At 37.7% G+C, this 14,499-nt stretch overlaps 1 long non-coding RNA gene across 3 annotated transcripts in view; it reads right to left on the minus strand.

The window, feature by feature from the left end:
• LOC129019086 (uncharacterized) overlaps nt 1–14,499 on the minus strand; it is a 75,885-nt gene that overhangs the window by 37,141 nt on the left and 24,245 nt on the right. For all 3 annotated transcript variants that reach the window (XR_008495508.2, XR_008495511.2, XR_008495507.2), the window contains 2 exons: nt 1,491–1,583; nt 412–527 (listed from right to left, as the gene is read on the minus strand). This is a non-coding gene — a long non-coding RNA (uncharacterized LOC129019086). The remainder of the gene's footprint in view (nt 1–411; nt 528–1,490; nt 1,584–14,499) is intronic.

The raw sequence follows: 14,499 nt of genomic DNA on the forward strand, positions 1-14,499 counted from the left end.
AATTCCTCTTAAACCTAAAATTTTACTATCTTCTACGTTAAACTCCTTGATCAAGTTGGCTTTTAGATACATACATATATATGTATGTTGTGTCTACATGTATGTATATGTCTATACAGATGTTTATATACTGTCTACATATGGTACCAAATTAACTTAAAGATAAATGAGTACTCATAAATAGCTAGCCCAAATGCTTTTCAAGGTCATGTGACTTCAATAATCTTTGATAAATAAATGTAGTTTTAATATTATTGGTAAAATAAAATAGAAACATCTTCAGAATTTAATTTAGATATTTTTACCTGTGTCTATTGGTCAGACAGGTTTATACTGATAGGTATTTTAAGGTCATAAAATAGTTGCTTCTATGATTTTATTAATATGTGAGAGTCTATCTCTGATTTGCACCTTTAGGACATGATGAGGCCCAGGGATGCAGGAACTTCTCCTTCCTAGCCCATCTGTGCCTTTTAGCCACACTGGGAGGGATTCAATCCTCCAGGCATTGTCCTTTGTCCAAGGCTCTGTATGAGATATATAATTAAAATTGCTTATTTCCTGGATTTTTCACTGAAAATAAGGATTACTAAGAGCTAACATTATAACCAATATATGTAATTAAAACCTACCACATATAAGAGAAGCAATTCTATTTACAAAGAGTATAAGAAAAGTAAGATGCCTTTTTGGTTTAAAAAATTATGTAAAAAAAACAATAAAATACAGTTTTTTTTGTTAAAGGAAAATTAATTTTGTCTAGTTTAGAGGATTTTAAAAGTTGATGTAAATTAAAGGGGAAAATGATAAATAAAACTGAATGGATATAAAAAGTTGGGAAAATAAAAAATGGAAAAAACTATAAGAGATTATTAAAGGTTTATAAAAATCTTATTTTATATGGTCAAAACTGAGATTAGATTAATTTATTTATAAGGTTTTATCAAAATTAACTTTAACATTAATAATATACTAATACAAAGGTAAATTTTCATTTTATCTTTTGAACAAGATTTTCATGTAATGTTGATATGATTTGGTAACTTCTTTTTTTTTTTTTTTTACCTTTTAAGTAAACTGCACAAAGGAAAAACAAAGAGGGAAGAGAGAAAGAGACAGACTCAGTTTGCCTCATTTTGCCTTTATCAGGTCTTATGATTGTTTGGGAAACTGAGGGCTCTGTCTATCAAAGAGTAAAGGTTTTCACTTTTAAAAATCTTTGAATTACACCTTTGGCTAAATGAGTGACTTATTTTCCAGTGACCTGTGACTCAATTTTGAGCAAGTGCTTAAAACATTTATAGTTGACAAAATTTCCAAAATCAAAATGTCAAATTCTATATTCAGTCTTTTTGACCTCAAACTAGCTTTTTGGATATTAGAACCCCTGGAAGTCCAAGAAAGACACATTAGCCTTATTTGGTATGCTAAGATCATACAGGAAGCATTGTCAATTAATAAATTGTATGGCCAGGTGTGATGGCTCATACCTGTAATTACAGCACTTTGGACGGCCAAGGTGGGAGGATCACTGGAGGCCAGGAGTTTGAGACCAATCTGGGCAACATAGTGAGAGCCTGTCTCTACAAAAATGAAAAATAAAAAAATTAGTCAGGTATGCTGACATGTGCCTGTACTCTTACCTATTTGGGAGGCTGAGGTAGTAGGATTACTTCAGCTCCAGAGTTCAAGGCTGCAGTGAGCTATGATCTTGCTACTCTACCCTAGCCTGGGTGACAGAGTGAGACCCTGTATCTAAAAAATTAGAATATCCTACACATGTACCCTAGAACTTAGAATAAAAATTAAAATAAATTAAAAAATAAAAATAAAAAGCAAAAGAAATCATGTTTAACTTTCTTTGGATTATTTAATGTTTGTATGAATGTGTTATTAATTTGTGTTCCAAAATCATATAACATTCCTGAAATTCTGACATCTCGGTACATGTTAATATTAATTGTGATTGTTATGTCAAATATTATATGCCACAGAAATAACAAAATTTCCTCATCAATTGTGTCTTTAACCATGGCTATTCTGTCTTTTGTCATCCACAGAAAATTATTGTTTTACTTTGATTCTTCTCAAAAAGCAGTTTATAATTGCTATAGTCCAAAATTTGCCTCTTTAAGGATATTCATGGAAAAGGCTGGCAAGTACTCTTGAATACAGGTTTCTGATAACTTCGGAGACTGTACCATTGGACTATAACTAAAAAGACTTCTTTCTCTTTTGGGCTATTTATAGTTTATTATAAATTAGTTAAATTATATTTTTGTAAACACAGATTTGAAGCATTTTCTTTATCTCTAGCTGATTTCTCCAGAAACTGGAAACTATTTATGAGTATTCTTAATTTATGGCAATTTTTTTTTTCATAAATTCAATAAGAATCTGTTTTCTTTTCTAACAGGGCATAACTGGAAACACTGATTGTTTTACCAAAGCTTGGACCAGAATGACATATTTTCAGGTACGTCCAGACTATTTTGAGCAGTTGAGGCTGACTTAATAAAACTGATAAAAAGCCCCTGTAAAGACTGACCTGGTTGCCTTGTCTACATCATTCCTTTACAAGGATCCTGACTTGTGGTAAGAAAAGAATTTGTCACTTTCTAACTGGGCCAGAAACCTCAAGTTATTTTGGTAATTTGAGAAAAGAGAAATGTTCCCAATTTGGACAAGAATTGCAGGCACAGTTTAATGACAAATCCTTGGCTTACAGAGGCTTTAAAAAGGCTAATCTGAAAATTCCATTAAAAACAGTTCCAGCAAAGCCAACTTATAAAAGTCTATATGACCAATCACTATTCTTGCGGCACTTTATGCAAATAACCAGGCCTAATGTAGTAAGAGGAAAACTCATTTTTCAAATAAATTGATCCTACTATGATTTGTCTTTGGTAGGAATTGGGGACTGGAAAGAGAAAAATTATGTCTTAAAAGAAAACTATAGTACACCTGTTATTAGAGTCTAGCCTTGTCCACTTTTTTTTTTTTTTTGAGCCTACAACTTGGACCGAATCCTGAGTTATTTCCTAGCTATGTGTCTCCAAACTAATGTTTCCAATTATTTGCCCATTTTTTAATGTGAAATCTGTGATATTAAAACTGCTTTTCCCTAAAGCCCTGCAACGTGAGGCTGGACAACTTGATAGAAATTTTGAAAAATCATTACAGCATTTAATGTATGAATAATTTAATATATGAACAACTTAACATATGATTGTGCCTTTTGATATATAGTCTACTCAGAAAGTTCACTGGAACACCTGGTGCAAACTGCAAACCAGGAAAAATGTGTCAGAGGGCCACTGTCTGCTCTCACTTCATCTGAAGATGCTGAGCTCAGCATATAAAAATCCTCACTGGCTGCCTGCTCTCTGGATTTAAAATCTGAGTTTGTAGTTTGTTCTAACCATTCACCTTCGTTTTGCATTCATTTCCATTGAAATGACTCTTACTAAATATCTAATTTCTCAAATCATAAAAAGGCTTGACTCTGGTCAAAGCCCATCTGTAGCACACTTGCCTGAAATGAGACACAACTGTTAACTGTTTAATTGGATTTGCCTATTCTCAGGACTGAGAGATTGGTTTGATGACTTATGAGACAATTCACAAATCTGATATTGGCACTCTGAAACTTCTTTAGGAAGTTTCATTTTGGGGAATGCTGGGGCTCAGAAAATAATACCCAAAATGAAGCCCTCAGAAACAGCCACAGAAGCAGAAGTTTTTCTCTGATCTTCTCCTGCCCTCTTACCTCTCAGTCCCATTCTTCTCCAAGGCTAGCGGTAGAAACTGGAATCCCTTTCCCCAAAGCAAGTGATAGAAACCAGACTCCCTTTTCCCCAAAGCCAGCCATCAGATGTAACAATATTGTATTACTCTAACTTTCCCTCCATCTTTCTGTGTAAAAACTGGCCATAAAGAAATGATCTAATCTACCTTGTTTTACTGTAGGGGGTCCTACCTTACACTCAGAGGAAGGAATGCAAGCTCAGAGAGCCCAACAAGAATCTAGACGGACAGATCTTGCTGGATTTCTCCAATTAGTCTACTAGCATTAGATCATATCTTTTCTGTACAGTTGTATTTTGACATGACTCTTTATACTTTGTCAAACTTAAGCATAGAAATGGACAATTTCCCCTGTATCTTTGGGTCTTCATTCTGAAGGCTCCAGTGTGTACACTTTAAATAAATATCTATGCCTTTTCTCCAGTTAATCTGCCTTTTATGAGTTGATTTTTCAGCAAAACTTCAGAGAGCTAAAGGGAAAGCTCCTCCTTGGCTCCTACACTTCTTCTGTGACATTGAACAAGTCCCTTTAACCTCTCTGAGCTTCAGTTATAATGATACTACCAGTTTTACCTAACTCACCAGATTATTTTAATGTAAGGATCAATGAGATGATAGACGAAGATGCTTTGTACATTGGAAAGGATATTACAAAAATTAACTTGCATTCCAAAAAAATGGTGTGGAGTCTATCATTTGTCAAGAAAGTGTTCCTCATTGTGGGTTGCTGTATTGACTAGGAGGCAGATTGAGTTAGGAGAGTAAATTGTGACCTTTGAGGTGTTGATCCCCTAAACTGGAGCATCTAAGGTTGTCTGATGTCATGGGGGCTGTACATCCATAGGGTTGGTTTTCGTCTTGAGAAATCATAAGGTGGACTGACCACAGGCAATGTGACTTGAAGAAGAGAGAAATAGAGAGATAGAGATGATATAGATAGATGGACAGATAGATAATGATAAATCAGGAATTTAATTAGCTGAGTGACTCAGATGGGAATGGTGAAGTCTAACTGGGTTTCTGTTTACAGTAAACAGATGTGATTTGTAATCTAACTCAATTAGCCAGAAATTAAATGTATCTTGAGGCAGATATATCATGGATTTAAAAATTCTCTTGGGTTGGGGAACACTCAGTAAAATGACAACTTTTAATCTCTGTCTTCAGAGTCCTAACTTAGAGATGCTCTGCCTTTTCTCAGGGCACAAATGGTTATCCTCTTGCCCAACCCCACCTCTGTTCTTGCTTCAATTACAATGGAAGGTAGCATTTCCTTAGTGCCCCAAAGTACACATGGTTGGACACTTACAGGTAATGTGGTAAATGAATTCCTGCTAATACCTTGGCAGTTACTCCAGTGTGTTCATAACTGCTCTTCCAATGTAGGTTGAAGAAAAATCAAAGAAGGATATTTCTGTATAAGTGGTGCTACTATCAATGTACTCTCTACGGGCACATTGGAGCAGGTGCCATTGGAGAAGTCATCCTCCCATATGATGCAAAGGCAAGCTAAGCTTCAACTGAACCTCCGAAGTGTGTTTCCATCTCTTGTAGGAGAGTTCGTTTTTTATCAGTGTCACCTGGGGGGCAAAACTGTGAGGCAGAGGCTGAATCCACACAAAATTTTGATTGAAGAGAAATTCAGGGTCTCCACTTTGGGGGCTTCTCTACTGTGACCCAGAAATCCAGACCTTCTGCTCAAAATTCATCACATGTCTTCCTGTCTGCATCCTCACTGCCACCAAACAGGACCTGAGACATTGACACATGAGCCACGACCCTGCCAACAAAGCTGCCTGAGAGAAAGAAGTGCATTCCTGGGGATGAATACATGTGGGGCAGGTCCTCGGGACATAGGACCCAGGTACCTAGCACCAGCCTCTCCAGCTCCTGTTATGTGTCTTCCCTTGCCCTTCTTTGATCCCAAAGTCCTTCCTCTGGGCTAGGGAAGAGGAAGGTAGGATTCAGATCTATTTCTCTGTGGTGCATATTGCCGTGTGGGGAAAGCAGTTGCTAATTCTGAGTGGTGAGCACAAGGGGAAGGGGACTCTGTGATTGAGGTTCTTCCAGAGCTCAGAGTGGAAGGCTGCTGAGGAGCAGGGTTCCTGATGTGGGGGGAGCATGTGGAGGAGAATGACCGGCTCTCATGCTGGGGCAGGCATTGAGCTTCCAGGGGGAATGAGCACAGTCCTTACCCTGAATCTGGACCTGCTTCTGGCTGGCCCTCTCCTCTTCCACCAAGGCCAGATTATGTCCTTAAGCCTCCTTTTGGCCCCTGGAGGGAAAGGTCATTTTCCACAGCATGTTCGGCCCTCCCAGTTTGGCCCCCAGAGCCTCCCACCCTTCTTCCCACCCCTCACTAGTATCTATCTTCTCCCCACTCTTTCTGGCCCTTGCTTCTAGGCTTTTCTCTTGGCCTCTCCATTCTGCCTCCTTGCATTATCTCAGAACAAAGAACTTTATTAGCCTCCTTATTTTATTGCTGCCCTGACACCTGGCATCACTGTGTGACCTGCATGCCCCTGCCTCCAAAGCCCTTAACCAAGAAGGCTGTGCCAACTCAACCCTTCTTGGGGCTCAGCCCTGTCTGAAACTCCAGGACCAATTCTTGTTTTTTAAGAAATTTATTTTTAATTTTTGTGGCTACTTAAAAGTTAAAGGAGGTGTGTATGTTTATGAGGTACATGAAATGTTTTGATAAAGGGATGCATAATAATCACATCATGGTAAATAGGGTACCCATCCCCTCAAGCATTTATCATTTGTGTTTAAACAATCCAATTATACCCTTTTAGTTATTTTTAAATGTACAATTAAATTATTATTGATTCTCTCTCTATATATATAGTCATATATATATGTATACACACATATATATATATACATATATAGTCACCCCGTTGTACTATCCATTACTAGGTCTTATTCATTCATTCTAATTATTCTTTGTACCCATTAACCATCCCCACTTCCTTTCACTCTGCCACTATCCCTCCCAGCCCTCGGTAATCATCCTTCTACTCTCTATCTCCATGAGTTCAATATTTTGACTTTTAGATTCCACAAATAAGTGAGAATATGCGATGCTTTTCTTTCTGTATCTGGCTTATTTCATTTAACAATAATGACCTCCAGTTCCATCCATGTTGCTGCAAATGACAGGATCTCATTCTTTTTATGTCTGAATAGTACTCCATTACGTGTATGTTCCATATTTTCTTTATCTATTCTGTTGATGAGCACTTAGGTTGCTTTCAAATGTTGGCTATTAGGAAGAGTGCTGCAATAAATGCAGGTGTGGAGATATCTCTTCAATATCCTGATTTCCTTTCTTTTGGGTGTATGCCTATCAAGGAGATTACTGGATTATATGGTGGCTCTATTTTTAGTTTTTTGATGAACCTCCAAACTCTTCTCCATAGTGGTTTTACTAATTTACATTCCTACCAACAGTGTACAAGAGTTCCCTTTTCTCTATATCTTCTCCAGCATTTGTTATCACCAGAGATTCTTTTTCTTTTTCACCAGGACCAATTCTGATTCCCATCAGGGAATATATAAGTACCCTTTTCAAGGCAGATCTCTCTATAAGCAAGATTTCCTGCCTAACACAAAACGCCCTAATCATTCACGTGGTAGCCCATATCTAGGAATATCGATTTTCATATCTATGAGATTCTGACTGAATGTCTTTAGGGGAGGACAGCCCATTTGTGGCTCAAGTAGAACCCTGGGTGTGTCCCTCTTTACACTATTGACAGAAAATTCTTATGAAATTACTTTGAAGCACCTGTTCTCTATGGCTGACATTGTAAAGTTTCCTTGTAATTAAGAAGTTATATTACTAAGATACAGTAGACATGGTCTGGCTATTCCCATTTAAGGAAAGTTGGCAAAGCTTAGACTGATGTACACAGATACTACTACTATTGCCCTTGATTGTGTGACCTTGTGGAAGGTCACTTAATCTCTCTGGGCCTCAGGTTCCTGGAAAGTGGAATGGAAGGAGATTAGAAAATCACTGAGGTTCATTCTAGCATAAAAATTTTGTCATGGATTGCCACAGGAATCCTTGTGAGTGAACAACTATGGAACTGGGCATAAGGCAGGGCTGCACGTCTGACATGTCTGCTGATAGCACTCCCTCCCCTGCTTAGCTATAGCTCAGAATTTATATGAGCCGGTATTAAAAAGAAAAAAGATCTCAAATCAATAACCTAACTTTCTACCTTAAGAAACTATAGAAAGCAAAGCAAATTAAACCAAAATATGCAGAAGGAAGGAAATGATAAAGACTAGAGCAGAAATAATTGAAATAGAGAATAGAAAAGCAGTAGAAAAAAATTAATGAAATCAAATGTTGTGTCTTTGAAAGATCAATGAAATTAACAAATGTTTAGCCAGAGTGGCCAAGAAATAAAAAACAAAACCTCCAATTAGTAAAATCAGAAATGAGAGAGGAAATATCACTACTGGATTATAAGAGAATACTATGAACAATTGTATGCCAACAAATTAGATACCCTACATAAAATGGACAATTTCTTAGATGCAAGTTACTGAAACTGACTCACAAAGAGATATAAAAACTGAATAGACCTATGACAAGTAAAAAAATTGAATTAGCGTTCATAAAACTTCCTATAAAAAAAGCCAAGCCCCAGGTGGCTTCGTTGATGAATTTTACCATGGGTAAAACAATTAAGACAAAACTACCACCAATCCTTTACAAACTCTTTTATAAAGTAAAAGAGGAGCTACCACTTCCCCAACTCATTCTTTGAGATCAGTATTACCCTAATATCAAGAGAAGATTAAGACATTATAAGAAAACTATATACTGATATTCCTGATGAATGTAACATAAAAATCTTCAAAATATTACCAAACCGAATCCAGCAGCGTATTAAAAGGATTATGCATCATGGCCAAGTGGGATTTATCACAAAAACATAAGAGTGGTTCAACAAAAATCAGTCAATGTAATAGATTCATTAGCAGAATAAAGGGGGAAAAGCACATGATCATCTCAACAGATGGAGAAAAAGCATTTGACAAAATCCAACACCCCCTTCAGGATAAAAACAAACAAACATTCAGCAAACTAGCAAAGAAAGGGAACTCCTCAATATGATAAAGACTGTAAAAAACCCATAGCTAACATCAGAGGAAGAAATGATGCTTTCTCCCTAAGATCAGAAACATGATGAGGATGTTTGCTCTTTCCACCTCTATTAACATTGTACTGGAGGTTCTAGCCAGGGCAATTAGCCAGGAAAAAAAAAAGTTATGTAGATAGGAAATGAAGCAATAAAACCATCTCTATTCAGAGATGATATAATCTTGCATAAAGGTAATTCTAAGAAATCCATTAGAGTACTATTAGAACTAATAAGCAAGTTCAGTAAGTTTCAGGTTCAATATACAAAAATCAACCATATTTCTACACACTAAAAATGAACAATCCAAAAATAAAAACAAGAAAACAATTCAATTCACAGTATCAACAAATATAATAAATACTTAGGAACAAATTTAAAAGAAAGAACTACAAAATCTATACTCTGAAAACTATAAAATATAATAGAAAGAAGATATAAATAAATGGAAAGACAACTCATGTTCATGGATTACAAAACTTAATATTGTTAAATGGTAATGTTCCCCAAATTGATCTGCAGATACAATGCATTTTTATGAAGATCCCAGCTGGCTTTTCTTCTTTCTGGACCTTTTCTTTCTTTCTTTCTTTTTTAACCTACTGCTTAGAAATACAAGGGGCCCAGAATAACCAACATAGCCTTGAAAATAAAGAACAAAGTTAAAGAACTCCCATTTCCCAGTTTCAAAACTTACTACTACAGTAAGCTGTGTTGCACTGGCTTACACAGATATATCAATGGGATAGAACTGAGAGCCCAGAAATATACCTGTACATTTATGGTCAATTGATTTTCAACAAGGGTGCCAAGACCATTCAATGGGAAAAAGAATAGTCTTCTCAACAAGTGATGCTAGGAAAATAAGATATCCACAGGCTAATGAATAAAGTTGAGCCCCTACCTCACACCATGTACAGAAGTTAACTCAAAATGGATGGGACATAAATGTAAGAGCTAAAAGTATAAAACTCTTTGGGGACGAGGGGAAAACCATGAGAGTAAATCTTTGTGACCTCAGATTAGACAATGATTTATTAGATACAACACAAAAAGTATGAGTGACAAAAGGAAAAAAAAGATAAATTGAATTTCATGAAATTTAAAAATTTTGTGCTTCAAAGGACCACATAAAAATGTGAAAAGACAACACATAGAGTGGGAGAAAATAATGTTTGCAAATCATATACCCAATAAGGGTCGTGTGTCTAGACTATCTAAAAAACCCTTGTAACTGAACAATAAAATGAGAGATAAAATAATTTGAAAATGGGCAAAGGATTTGAATAGATATTTCTTCAAATAATGTATACAAATGGCCAAAAAACACAGGAAATATGCTCAACCTCATTATTCACTAGAAAAATGCAAATCAAAACCACAATGAGATATCAATTCCCATTAGCATGGTTATGATTTAAAAGACAATTTTAAGTCTTGGTGAGTAGTGGACAGATTTGAACCCCCATACACTGCTGGTGGGAATGTAAATGGTTCAACTGTCTTGCAAAACAATTTGACAGCTCTTAAAATGTTAAACTGCTAGGTATATCATCAGGAGAATTCAAATCAAATGTCCACACAAAAACTTGTATATGAATGTTTATAGCAGCAGTAATCATAAATGGAACTAATACATATGTCCATCAACTGAGAAACAAAATGTGGTATATCCATACAATAAAATATTATTTGAACATAAAAAAGAGAGTAGTTTTGACATATGTTACAACATGAATAATCATTGAAAACATGCTAAGTGAAAGAAGCCAGACAGAAAATGTCATATATTCTAGGATTCTGTCTATATGAAATGTCCAGAATAGGCAAATAAATAGAGACAGAAAAGCAAATTTGTGTTTGCCAGGTGCTGGGGCAGTGAGGGGAGTGGGGAGTGACTGCTGATGTGTGTAGGGTTTCAAATTGGTGTGATTTAAATGGTCTAGAATTAGATAGTGGTGATGGATGCACAGCTCTTGGGATATACCCCAAACCATTGAATCACACACTTTATCTTTTTTTTCCGACTTGTATTTTAAGTTCTGGGGTATATGCGCAGGACGTGCAGATTTGTTACATAGGTAAACATGCCATGGTGGTTTGCTGCACAGATCAACCCACTACCTAGGTATTAAGCCCAGCATCCATTAGCTATTCTCCCTCCCACAACCCCCCGACCAACAGGGCCCAGTGTGTGTTGTTCCCCCCATGTGTCCATGTGAATCACACACTTTAAAAGTGTGCACTTTATGGTATATAAATCGTATCTCAGTAAAGCTGTTATTTAAAAAGAAGCCTCCAGTGGTTCCCAAGTCCAAGCTCCATGGCACCATGGTGGGTCCTGCTTTTCCACTCCACTGTCAGCTTCGCTCATGTGAATCTGACAATCTAGCAATGTCAAGCACCCTGTAGGTCCCAGAACCTACCACACTGATTCTTACCTCCATGCCTAAGAGCTCATATGATACCTTGCATTAGAATGTCCTTCCCCTTCTTGTCAAATTGCTATTTTATTTTCTTCAATAAAATTTTTTTTGATAAAATTTTTTGAACATGCAGAAGAATACAAAGACTGGTACAATGAAGACCCACTACCTAGATCCAACAATTCCTTTTTCATATGTAACTCTCCAGTGTCATCCAATGCCCATTTCAGGCTTCACTTTGACCAGTTAGCCCCAAGAATCCTTTATAGCTTTTCTTTTTTTCCAAACCAGGCTCTCACACGGAGAAACTCACACTACATTTGATTGTTATATCTCTTAAGTCTTTTTTCACAATCAAGAACATTTTCCCCATCACCTTCCCTGGTTTTTGAGAATAATACTTAAGTCTCTTATATTAAGTTTCATATTTAAGAGATTGGGCCATTTATCTTACAGAGTGTCCCAGAGTCTAAATTTGTATGATTGTTTCCTTTGGGTGTTCTTTAACTTGTTTCTCTAGTCTCTGAACTTTCTGTAAAGTAGAAGTTAGATCTAAATGTTAATTAAATCTAACTTATTTTAGAAAGAGGCTGGGTGCCATGGCTCACGCTTGTAATCCCAGCACTTTGGGAGGCTGAGGTGGGTGGATCACCTGAGGTCAGGAGTTCGAGACCAGCCTGGTCAACATGGTGAAACCCTGTCTCTACTGAAATAAAAACTAGCTGGGTGTGGTGGTGGGCACCTGTAATACCAGCTACTCAGGAGGCTGTGCCAGGAGAATTGCTTGAACCCAGGAGACACAGTTTGCAGTGAGCTGAAATGGTACCACTGCACTCCTGCCTCAGTGGCAGAGTGAGACTCCTTCTCAAAAAAAAGAAAAAAAAAAGAAAGAATATGTCATGGACTTCATATTATATCATATTAAGAGGCACCTACTGTTATTAGGGCTCACGCTGGCCTTCAACTCATAAAGCTTTTCTTGTTATAGTATCCCTTTAGTTGCTAATTTGTTGTGTGTATGTTCGGGGATGGGGGGTGTATTTTGGCATAAAGTTAATTCAGAGCTATAACTCTGGGCTTCTTCCTTATAAGATGGTATTGTCTCCCAGACTCATTGAGGACAAGCACTGTGTTAGCCATGGGATATAAACAGATGAATGAAGGACAGCCCGTGTGCTCAGGGATAGGACAGCACATACATGCACACACATACAGAGTCCTGAAGCACCGTTGTGTAGACAAGGATAATGCATTCAACAACGTTGAGCAGTGACTGATTGGAGCCTAACCCAATTTCCAACCCCTAACCTCCAAACTCACAGGAAACTGCAGCCTGGGAAGCTCCCCGGTCCCTGCCCTCTCCTGCCTAGGTCCACTGTACTTAGAGCCTGCCATGCAGGAAGGCTGAAAGCTCAGAGAGTTAAAAAAAATATTAAAAAGCAATGAAATAATGTCTGACTATTCCTTGAGCATCAGACATAGGACTTGGCTCCTGCTGTCCCAATGTTTACATTAAGAAAAATAGGTTCACACTGCACACCAGGCAGGCATGCATGCATGCTGTTGTTAAGTCTAAGCAAAAACCCAATTTGCTTTCTACTCACTAGGCTGTATGGAACCAGATTAGAACGAGCCAAGATTTTCTTACTCCGTGGTCAGCACGAAAGCCAGAAGCAACTGAATTCTATTCAGCACAGACCTGGGACTTGCTTCTGTGCCAGCATAGAAGCCCCATTTCACGGCATTCTTTCAACATTCAACCACCATGCAGGGTTTATATACCAATCACTCAGTAAAGTCGGTGTGATTGGTTTGATCCCTGAAGGCCCAATCAAGATTGATTTTAGAAACGTAGCCATGTCTGGAATTGCTAAAAGAAAATGTACTAGAAAAGGGAAGCCAGCACTATTTGTACAATTATCATGACAAGTAAACAAGAGCATTCCTGCAATTCCTTGATCCTGCTGCACTCCATCTGGAAATGGTCAGCGATTCCCAGTGCAAATCCCTGTGACGTGCCTCCTCTCACTAGACAATTCCCTGGCACAGCCCTGGACGCTCTCTGAAGAAAGTGAGATTGATGCAAGGGGCTCTGATCCACGTAAATGACCTACATACTGGCTTTGCTCCTGATGAAGTGGTGCTGATTGCTTTCTGCACGTATCTTTCATCATTAGCAGGCCCCAGCTCCCCTTCTCCAGATAAGGATATTAAAAACAACACACTGAGCAGAGAAAGCTGAAGAGGCACAATTCAGCCAAGCATCACAGACACAAAAAAGGCAGCACAAAGTGATAAAATGAAAGCAATGCATTTGAAACCTGGCAATGTGGATGGCAAATCTTGATCACCGTTTCCCGTGTCCCCTCCACGCATCAGAGACGCACCAGCCACATTTCGTCTGAGAACGCATCTCTTGTTTAACATTCCTTCTGAGGAAGTATCTTTCAGATACTTTTTTTTTTTTATTGCCAGGTGGTGAAATAAATGGCTCCTTGGTAAATCAAGGCATATAGCAACTCTATAAAATCTTTATTATAATATTCATCTTTCTACTTCTGGTGAAAGACCAAAATAAAGCCCCAAGTTGTTTGACAAAATGGCATGCAGCTCTGAAAACTATAGTCTGAGTCGACAGAATATGTTATATATATTTTTATTTCTCAAGAACTTGCCTTTAAAAGTTATGTGGCTGGTCATTCTTATCCCTCCTTGGAAAATAGCTCACGACGACCAAGAGGGAGAAGCCCCATGCATTACAACTTCAATTCTATCTACGGTCATCAAAAATGAATTTCCCCTGGCAAACGGTTTATTTTGCAAATGAGTTTAAATGATTCATAGGCTGCTGAAAAATAGCATCTTGAAATTTATTCTTAAACATGATGCTTTATAAACTTAGTTCACACATATGGTGTTTCCCAGGCAAACATTCAAAGACACAGGGATCCAGAAGCCCGTGGTGAGGATGAAACTGGGAGGCCAGAACAGAGCAGCTCTCTGTGATCTGCTGGAAGTACAGAGCAGCTCTCTGTAATCTACTGGGAAGTAAGACCACACGTGGCCTCCCTAGGACAGGCAGACTCAAGCAGGTTGCGCTGTTATGA

Source organism: Pongo pygmaeus, chromosome 17 (genome assembly GCF_028885625.2).
Source record: "Pongo pygmaeus isolate AG05252 chromosome 17, NHGRI_mPonPyg2-v2.0_pri, whole genome shotgun sequence".
NCBI lineage: Eukaryota > Metazoa > Chordata > Mammalia > Primates > Hominidae > Pongo > Pongo pygmaeus.